This window comes from Lissotriton helveticus, chromosome 1_2, assembly GCF_964261635.1.
Source record: "Lissotriton helveticus chromosome 1_2, aLisHel1.1, whole genome shotgun sequence".
Classification (NCBI taxonomy): Eukaryota; Metazoa; Chordata; class Amphibia; order Caudata; family Salamandridae; genus Lissotriton; species Lissotriton helveticus.
Window position 1 is genome coordinate 439,940,733 of NC_136058.1, and position 8,795 is coordinate 439,949,527.

The window sequence follows — 8,795 nt, forward strand, 5'->3', positions numbered from 1 at the left end:
GAGCTGCGGCTAGCGGGACAGGGCTGTGTGCGGCAGCGAAACGTGCCCCTGCTGGGGTGCGGCGAAGAGCATAGCGGCGGGAGCGCTTCACAGCCTTGGGCCTGGACCGGTGGAGTGGAGGCCTGCCTGGTGATTTGAAGGCCTGAGCTGCGGTAACCCTAGGGGCATGCGGAATATCAACAGTGGCTGCAGATGCCATTCTTGGATGGACCGGGGCGTGTTGCGTGCCACAGACTGACCGCGTGGGATTATAGCCAACATGAGGCCCAAATACAATACAGCGACGCAATCAAACAAACTGGACAAATACAAGGTCCAGATGGGGACGCCACAAGCGAAGAACGCTGCAGGTGACCAATCAGGCGCGAAAGAACCATCGCTGGCCTCCATCATGGCAGCCATACAGTCACTTGGCGCCAACTTAGAGGCGAAAATTGACAAGGTCTCCATCGAAGTAAATCTCCGGGTCGACCTCGGGAAAACATCGGAGAAGACGAAAGCCAATGAGGCCGACATCAAGGTGCTACAGACGTCAACCAAGGCACTGGAACAACGTGTCAACGACCTAGTGCACCAACACTGCCAAGTGGCATTGCGGCTGGAAGACCAAGAAGGGAGGGCCCGCAGAAGCAATATACGCGTCGTAGGCGTACCGGAGGATTTGGAGGGGCCCAGTGTGGAACTTTTCCTGAAAGACCTGATCCTCAATCACTTGAAGCCTAAACGCCTCTCCAACATATTCACCGTGGAAAGGGCGCACTGTGCACCTATCCCTAAACCCAAACCAGGGGCGCCGCCCAGGACAATTATTGCAAAAATCCTGAACTATAGGGATAGAGATGCCATCTTGCAAGCAGCTAGACAGGCCGGGCACCTCCTCTACGACAACGCCACGATTCGTTTTTTTCCGGACTTTACCCTTCAGGTACAATGAGAGAGGCGCTCCTTTGTAGGCGTGAAGGCAGCGCTGAGGGAGAGAGGCATCAAATACATGATGTTTTTTCCTGCCAAGCTCAAGGTTCTTGCTGGAGGCAAATCTTTATTCTTTACCTCGGCTGCGGACGTGCAGGACTGGATTGACCGGAAGATGTCGACGGCTTGGGATCAGGCCAGAGGTGGGAGTTGGAGAGACGCACAGGCTGCGTTGCCATAGTCTGAGCCGGCAGGTCGGATGTTGATGGACAGAGTCAGCGCTCGTGGAGGTCGAGGTCTGCAAGTCCTCATTGGGGGACGCTTCGAGGGGCGACTGAACATTGAGGGCGACGGACACGCAACTGTGGACCTCTGCTTACTGTAATGTACCGAGGGTTTGTGGTTTGGGTGTGGGTCATGATTTTTTGAAGGACGTCTGGTTGGGGGGGAGGGAGAGACGATGTTGTATGATACGGGGAGGAGGGCCGTGCTATTGTTGGAGGCTTTGCTGAAGATCCCCCCTCTCTTTTCCAACTCCGTGACCCAAGTGACCCCGCGAGGGGCTGCCTTCTCGTCCAAAGGAGTGTAATGCAGACTGAAAATGAATGACTCTTTAGATACATGGAGTGTAGGTTTTTCATGGTACACTGTTACAGTTTACGGGGTGGGCATGGGTGGCGGCTGGAGCTGGAGCCGGCACACACCCAACTTGCACAAGGTTCATCTGTTGGGAAAAGGGGGTTGTTTTTCTGTTTTATTATTCTCCAGATTCCAGGTTGGGTAACGGGCGAAAGGCGCTCTGCTAATTGGGGATGTGGGTAGTTCGAGACCTACGGAGCAGGGAAGCAGGGTTGGGGGGGTTGCATTTGTTGGGGGGGAGGGACGAGAGTGAAGGGGGAGAGACAGGGACGGTTGCACATTGGAGGGGGAGGGGCGAGGTTGTTAGCAGCACACCACGGCAGGGCACATATTCTGAAACAGCAACATAGGACACACAGGAGAGCACTGGTTAGCTACATGGTCCATGGCTATGAAGTGGGATAGGAGTCTTAAACTAATTAGCTGGAACGTCAATGGTATGGGGGACAAACTCAAACGGTGTATCGTGCTGCAGTTTGTGAAGAAACACTTGCCAGACGTAGTCTTAATGCAGGAGATGCACCTGAGGGGGAACACATGCCAGGCACTAAACAGATGGGGATACACACTAGCGGCACATGCCGGTTTCACTTCGGGGTCTCGAGGGGTAGGTGTTTTGGTGTGATGCACCTTTCCCATGGTGGTGGAGGTAGATCCCATGAGGCGCTTTGTGGCTATTTCTGGGAAATTGGAGGGCCGTAGACTCACCCTAGTGTCGGTCTACATCCCTCCAGGCCTCCAGACACAATCCTATAGTGACCTGGGAGTGCTCGTACTGTCCCTCCCGGAAGGCCTCCTGCTGCTGGGTGGTGACTTCAACGCGGTGGTCTCGGGGCAGATAGACAGGCAACCGGCGAGAGATATCGGGTGGGGCAGCGGTGGCTCCCCAATCTCCGGGAGGCGTTCGGACTGGTCGATCTATGGCGCCTCCTGCACCCAACACAAAAACAGTACACTTTCTTGTCAGGTCCACACCACACTTTTTCGCGCCTAGATTACCTCCTGGCACCAATGCACCAGGACATGACGATACGTGAAGTCACGTACCTGGCAAGGGGCATCTCGGATCACTCCCCTCTCTGGGTGCATCTTACGCTAGGCGACCGGCAGGTTAGCTGTGTCGCTCCCATTGCCTCGTGGCAATTGAAGGGTGAAGCTATACAGAAGAACGATATCCAGGTGATCGATCGCTACTTTGATGAAAACTCGGGGTCTGTGGACTCAGGGGTGGTCCTATGGGAGGCCTTCAAGACGGTGGTAAGGGGAGAAGCACTCTCAGCAATAGCGGGACGCCACAAGGAACATGAGACACAACTGCAGACTCTGGAGTCTGAGTTGCATACCCTTGAGGACACTGCGCACTGCACTGGGAGCCTAGACACGATACACCAGCTCCAATTGAAGGCCACAGAGTACAGGGACCTTGCTACAGACGCAGCCAGGACATTGGCGAGGGACAGAGAAGGGAGGCTCTATGATCAAGGAGATAAGGCGGGCAAACTTATAGTGTGATTGGACAGGAAGCAACATGCTCAGAAGGTGGTCGCTGAGTTGCAGACGGCTACGGGAACGGTTCTAACGGACCCGCAAGATATAGTCAGGGAGTTTGCGTCATACTATCAACAAGTTTATGCTCGGAGATCCGCAATGACGGAAAGTGATTCGGCGGCCTTCTTGGAGGACATTTTCCTCCTCCTCCCTCTCCGAGGACGAAAAAGAGACTCTAGAAGCACCCCTGGTGTTGGAAGAAATAGTGAAGGCCAACAATGAACTTCGCCCTGGGAAGGCCCTAGGGCCCCATGGGCTACCTGTGGAGCTCTATAAGCTCAAACCAAACGGCCTGAGTGAGCACCTCAAGCAGATGTTCGAGGAAAGTAGGAAGCTAGGTAGTCTGCCCCATGACCACCGGATAGCCACAATCCTGGCAATCCCCAAGGTGGGGAAGCCTAAAGAGTTCTGTGCCTCCTATAGGCCGATATCATTGCTCAACATGGAACCAAAACTCCTGGCCAAGGTTTTGGGCAACAGGATCAGACTGGTCCTCCCTACACTGGTGCACCCAGACCAATCGGGCTTTATGCCTCACCGCAATACAGCGTTGAATCTATGATGCCTCCATGGGGTGCTGGGCTGCTGCCACTGGCTACGCAGAGAGGCAGTGGTGGTGTCATTAGATGCGGCCATGGCTTTCGATACCCTAGAGTGGCCGTACATGATGACAGTACTTCGAAAGTTGGGGTTTGGCCCTAGCTTCATTAGCTGGGTATAGCTCCTTTATGCAGGTCCGTTAGCTCAGGTCGTAGTCAACAACAAACTTTCAGAGGCCTTCAGTTTAGGGAGGGGGGCACGACAAGGATGCCCCCTCTCACCCCTGCTATTTGCTTTGGCCCTTGAACCATTGGCAGCGTGGGTGAGGCAGACCCCCTCACTGCAGGGGATATGATGGGCAGACGGCTAGGAGGATAGGATCTCGCTTTATGTGGACGACATCCTCCTGTACCTCACGAAGCCACAAGAGTCCCTAGCGGCAGCACTAGACATTTTCCGGAGGTTTGGGGAGTACTCCGGTTACACTATTAACTGGGGGAAATCTCTCATTTATGTTTTGTGCAGACCCCCCCCGCACCTGCCGATTGCCCGATCCAATAGCCAGCAACGTGTTCACATACCTAGGCATTTACATATCCAAAGACCGTGCTGCACGGTACGAGCGAAACCGTTTGCCTCCCCTGCGGCAGCTCCAAAGAGACGTAGCGGTCTGGAAGAACCTCCCACTATCGCTACTAGGCCGGGCCGCCCTATTTAAAATGATGGCGCTGCCAAGATTCCTTTATGTCCTCCAGAATCACCCGGACCTAGTCCCGAATAAATACTTTGCCGCTTTGAGGCAAACCAAAGGGACCTTCTCTGGGCGGGTACGCCCCGCATCTCCCTCCAGAAGCTAACTCTGGGCTGGTTTGATGGGGGATAGCATTAACTGACATCAGGAAATATTACTGGGCGGCGCATCTATCGGCCATCAATCAGAGGACATACTGTGCAGGTAATGACCCTGGGTACGAGATGGACAAATGGCTCCTTCCAGGGGGTAACTTCGAGGCGGCTCTTTACTCCAGACAGGGAAGGTACCGATTGACGGGGCCAACCAATCACTCTGTCCAGCTGTGGCACATAGTTCAGAAGAAACTGGGCTGGGTGGGCAAACTTACCCAGGTAACCCCACTGTGGGCCTCTGAGAGGCTAGGCACCCTTAGCCGCACGAAGGGCTTTAGGAACTGGGACTTAATAGGCATTTCTCGGGTCAAGGACTTATGGGGCCCCGCGGGAGTGCTCACATTTGACACCCTTCAACGCACGTATGATCTGGCTCAGACAGAACACTTCCAATACATGCAAGTCCGTCATGAACTACAGGCCAATATTCCTCCTGGGACACAGCTCCCAGAGTCCTCGCCACTAGAGGACAGACTGCTAGATGGCCACCTCCCGGAAAAGGCCATATCGCTCACATACAAAAAACTCATTAACCATACCCCTGACCCACTGTGGGCCCTTAAAGAGAAGTGGGAGGCAGACGGACTGAAAATTGATGACGAAGAATGGCGCGAGGCGCTAGCGTCCCCAAAAGAGATAGCAATACCAGCCAAGTTGCGACTCATTCAATTAAAAGTCCTACACATAGTGTATATTTCTGGTACCGGCTGGTCCTGATGGGCCGCAGCGATGACGGAATCTGCCGAAGACGGTGTGGGGAGGTGGGAACCTTTCTACACATATGGTGGGAATGCCGGGAGGTGCAAGTTTACTGGGCACAGGTGCTTGATTGTATGAGAGATGTGTGGGGTGGAATTGCAGCCTGAAGTGAAGAGGTGCCTCCTTAACATCTGGGAACCCTCTGACCTCCCTGCAAAGGGCAAAATATGGGCCACACTGGGTCTGGCAATAGCAAAAAGAAACATCGCAAGACTATGGGGTGCGGCCACACCACCAACACTGGGGGCCTGGCAGAAAGATATGGACTGGAATATGGTGCAGGAAAAGACGGTATACATGTCTAGAGGCTGTCCGAGGAAATGGGTTGCTGTATGGGCTAAATGAAATGAGTACATCTGTGAACCCCCCATGATCAGGACTGTTGACGAGCTAATTGATTAATGTATAGAAGAATGTATGAACTGGACCTACTTTCATGATGCTTATTGAAACGTCAAACTATTTAATCCATGTGTCTTCCTGGAAATGTACTATTGCTAATGATAATATGCTAATACGTGCTTGTGCTGTGGTGATTATGATCTTTCTTTATTTTGAAAATAAAAAGTATTAAAAAAAAACATAGTACGTACATCATACATAATGTCACTGCCCCTCCCTTCTTGTTGACATCTCCAGGAGTTCCTTCTCTCTCGTGGCTGAAGTGAAAGAAGGTTTTCACACATTATGCTCGTGTCTGTGGCATTTCCTTAAGCGCCGAGAGGAAAGCCTCATTGTTAATGCATTGTTTGGGCTCTGAGGGACAAGAATTCTTTGAACACCTTCCTGAACTCTCTGAGAGTGACTCTGCCACTCTCAATGAATACGAGATCTGCTTCAAAAAGTTGGACTTGCACCACCTCCCCAAAGTGAGTACTGTCCTTGAACCATATCTTTTTGGGAGAAGGATGCAAAGGCAGGATGAGTCAGTCAAACAGTACATGACTACCTTGCGCAAATTGGCTTCCACGTGCAATTTTGGTGCAGCTTAGAGGAGCGGTTAAGATATCAGTTCATGTTGGGATGCGTCCTCGACAAAACGAGAGACGCCCTGTGGCAAAAAGAAAAGCCCTCGCTTTAAGAAGTGCTGACCATAGCTAAAAGTCACTAGCATTCAAGAGCGTGTGTTGATATTATACGCAAAGACAGTTCAGGTGAAAAAAGGAGAACATTGATGTCAAGGTGCTGGTGGGTAGATTTGTTGAACCCAAATTGAGCACCACTTCAAAACCCTTTAACACCAAAAAATTTCAAGTGAAGTACTTCAGGTGTGGCAACCCTGGCCATATGGCCAACTTTAAAGACCGCCCAGGCTGGAAGGCCATGTGAAAAACTAGTGAGAGAAAAGGTCACGTCTCAAAAAGCTGCAGAACGGGCAACAAGCATAAAAAAGTCATGGAAGTTGAACTTTATGAAGAAGAATTGGAAGGAATCAATATTCTCCCAGTCACAGGGAATGCTAGTGATGGCCCTCAGGAGCGAGTTTTGATCAATGATGCTCCAATGAGCATGCTGTTCGACTCTGGGGCGAAGATAACTCTAGTCCCAAAAACATTTTATGAGCGTAATTTGCTGGCCAAAGTCACCCTGTTGAAGCCAGACATTAGACTGATAGGTTAAGGTGGGGTGACTATTGAGTTGCTGGGTTATTTCTGGGGCATGATTGACTTAAAAGGGAGAGCCATGCCTGTTAAAATCTATGTCTTGATGAAAGGGGATACGCTCATAAGTTGGTTCCATCAGCATGATCTACATATCTGCCTTGATCACAATGAGATCTGTCTGCGTAAAAGAATTACCACCAGTTGGGGTTGTTAGTAATGCTAATCGAAACTGGATCAAGGAATTCCCTGAGGTCTTTGCTGGTGAGCTGGGTGTGTCTCAAAAGCTATGTACATCGGATAAAGGTCAAATCTAATGCTGTTCCAAAAACTGCTAAGGTTAGGAATGCACCTCTGTTAGTAAGGGAGTGCATGAAAGTTGAATTAGACAATCTCTTAGCCAAGTGCATCATTCAAGAAGTTGAAGCAACGGAGTGGGTCCCTCCTGTTATTATGGCCCGCAAGCCAATGGGGAAGCCAGGCTCTGTGTCGGCTCGAGGGAGCTCAACAAAGCAGTTATTGTTGATCATTACCCTTTACCCAACATAACTAAAATGCTGGATTCTCTTGAGGGGGCAAGGCATTTTTCATCCTTGGATTTGACCTCCGCCTATCACCAGGCCGGGCTTCAATCAATCAATCAATCATAGCATTTGTAAAGTGCAGTACATACCCGTGAGGGTCTCAAGGCGCTAGGGGGGGATGTGCTGCTACTGTTGAGGAGTCTCCTGAAGTTTAGAAGGTCTTCGGTCTGCCGTAGGCGGATGGGGAGGGTGTTCCACATCTTGGTGGCGAGTTGGGAGAATGATCTGCCATCGGCGGTCATTCTTCAAATGCAGGGGACGGTGGTGAGGGCGTGGTCTGCGGAGCGGAGCTGGCGGGCGGGATTTTAAAGGCTGAGTCGTCTGTTGAGGTACGCTGGTCCGGTGCCGTGGAGGGCCTTGTGTGCGTGGGTGAGGAGCTTGAAGGTTATCCTCTTGTTGATGAGGAGCCAGTGCAGGTCTTTCAGATGGGGTGTGATGTGGCGACGGGAGATGTCGAGGATCAGGCATGCTGAGGCGTTCTGGATGCATTGAAGTCATTTCAGGAGTTTGGCTGGGGCTCCTGGGTAAAGTGCGTTGCCGTAGTCCAGTCTGCTGCTGATGAAGGCCTGGGTGACCATCCTTCTAGTTTCGGTGGGGATCCACTTGAAGATTCTGCGAAGCATGCGGAAAGTGTTGAAGCAGGAGGAGGAGACGGCGTTGACCTGCTTTGTCATGGAGAGTGTGGAGTCAAGGATGACCCCTAGGTTTTGTGCGTGGTTGGTGGGTGTAGGGGATGCTCCTAGTGCCGTCGGCCACAGGAGTTGTCCAAGCCGAGGGGGTGGAGCCGAGGATGAGGACCTACGTATTGTCCGAGTTCAGCTTCAGTCGGCTGTTCCTCATCCAGTCGGCGATGGCCTTCATTCCTTCGTGGAGGTTGGTTTGGGGGATGTGGGGGTCCTTGGTGAGCTGTGGTAAATAAATAAATAATACCTCTATTTTTGACTAGATATACAATAACGGATAGCTCAATAAATAAGAGTCAAGATTCGAGGTAGCTGGAGTTTGCAGGTTTAATACAGCATAAAGGACAGGAACAGGACAACCTGCACAGGAATAGGATGGCAGCGCTGCCTGGGGCAGGGACAAAGGAATGGTAACTTTTAATAACAGTGCACAAGTATATATACTTAAACAAAATACATGATGTTCAATACAATAGGCGTAGCAGTGGGCAGGGCCTGTAGCAGTCGCGAAAGATAAGGCAGAAAGTAGGTGTAACAAGAGGCGTGAACAGGGCGTATACATAGACATGTGATGTAAACGTAACGGAATATGTCATAAATGGGGCGGAAACATGGAGGGGGCT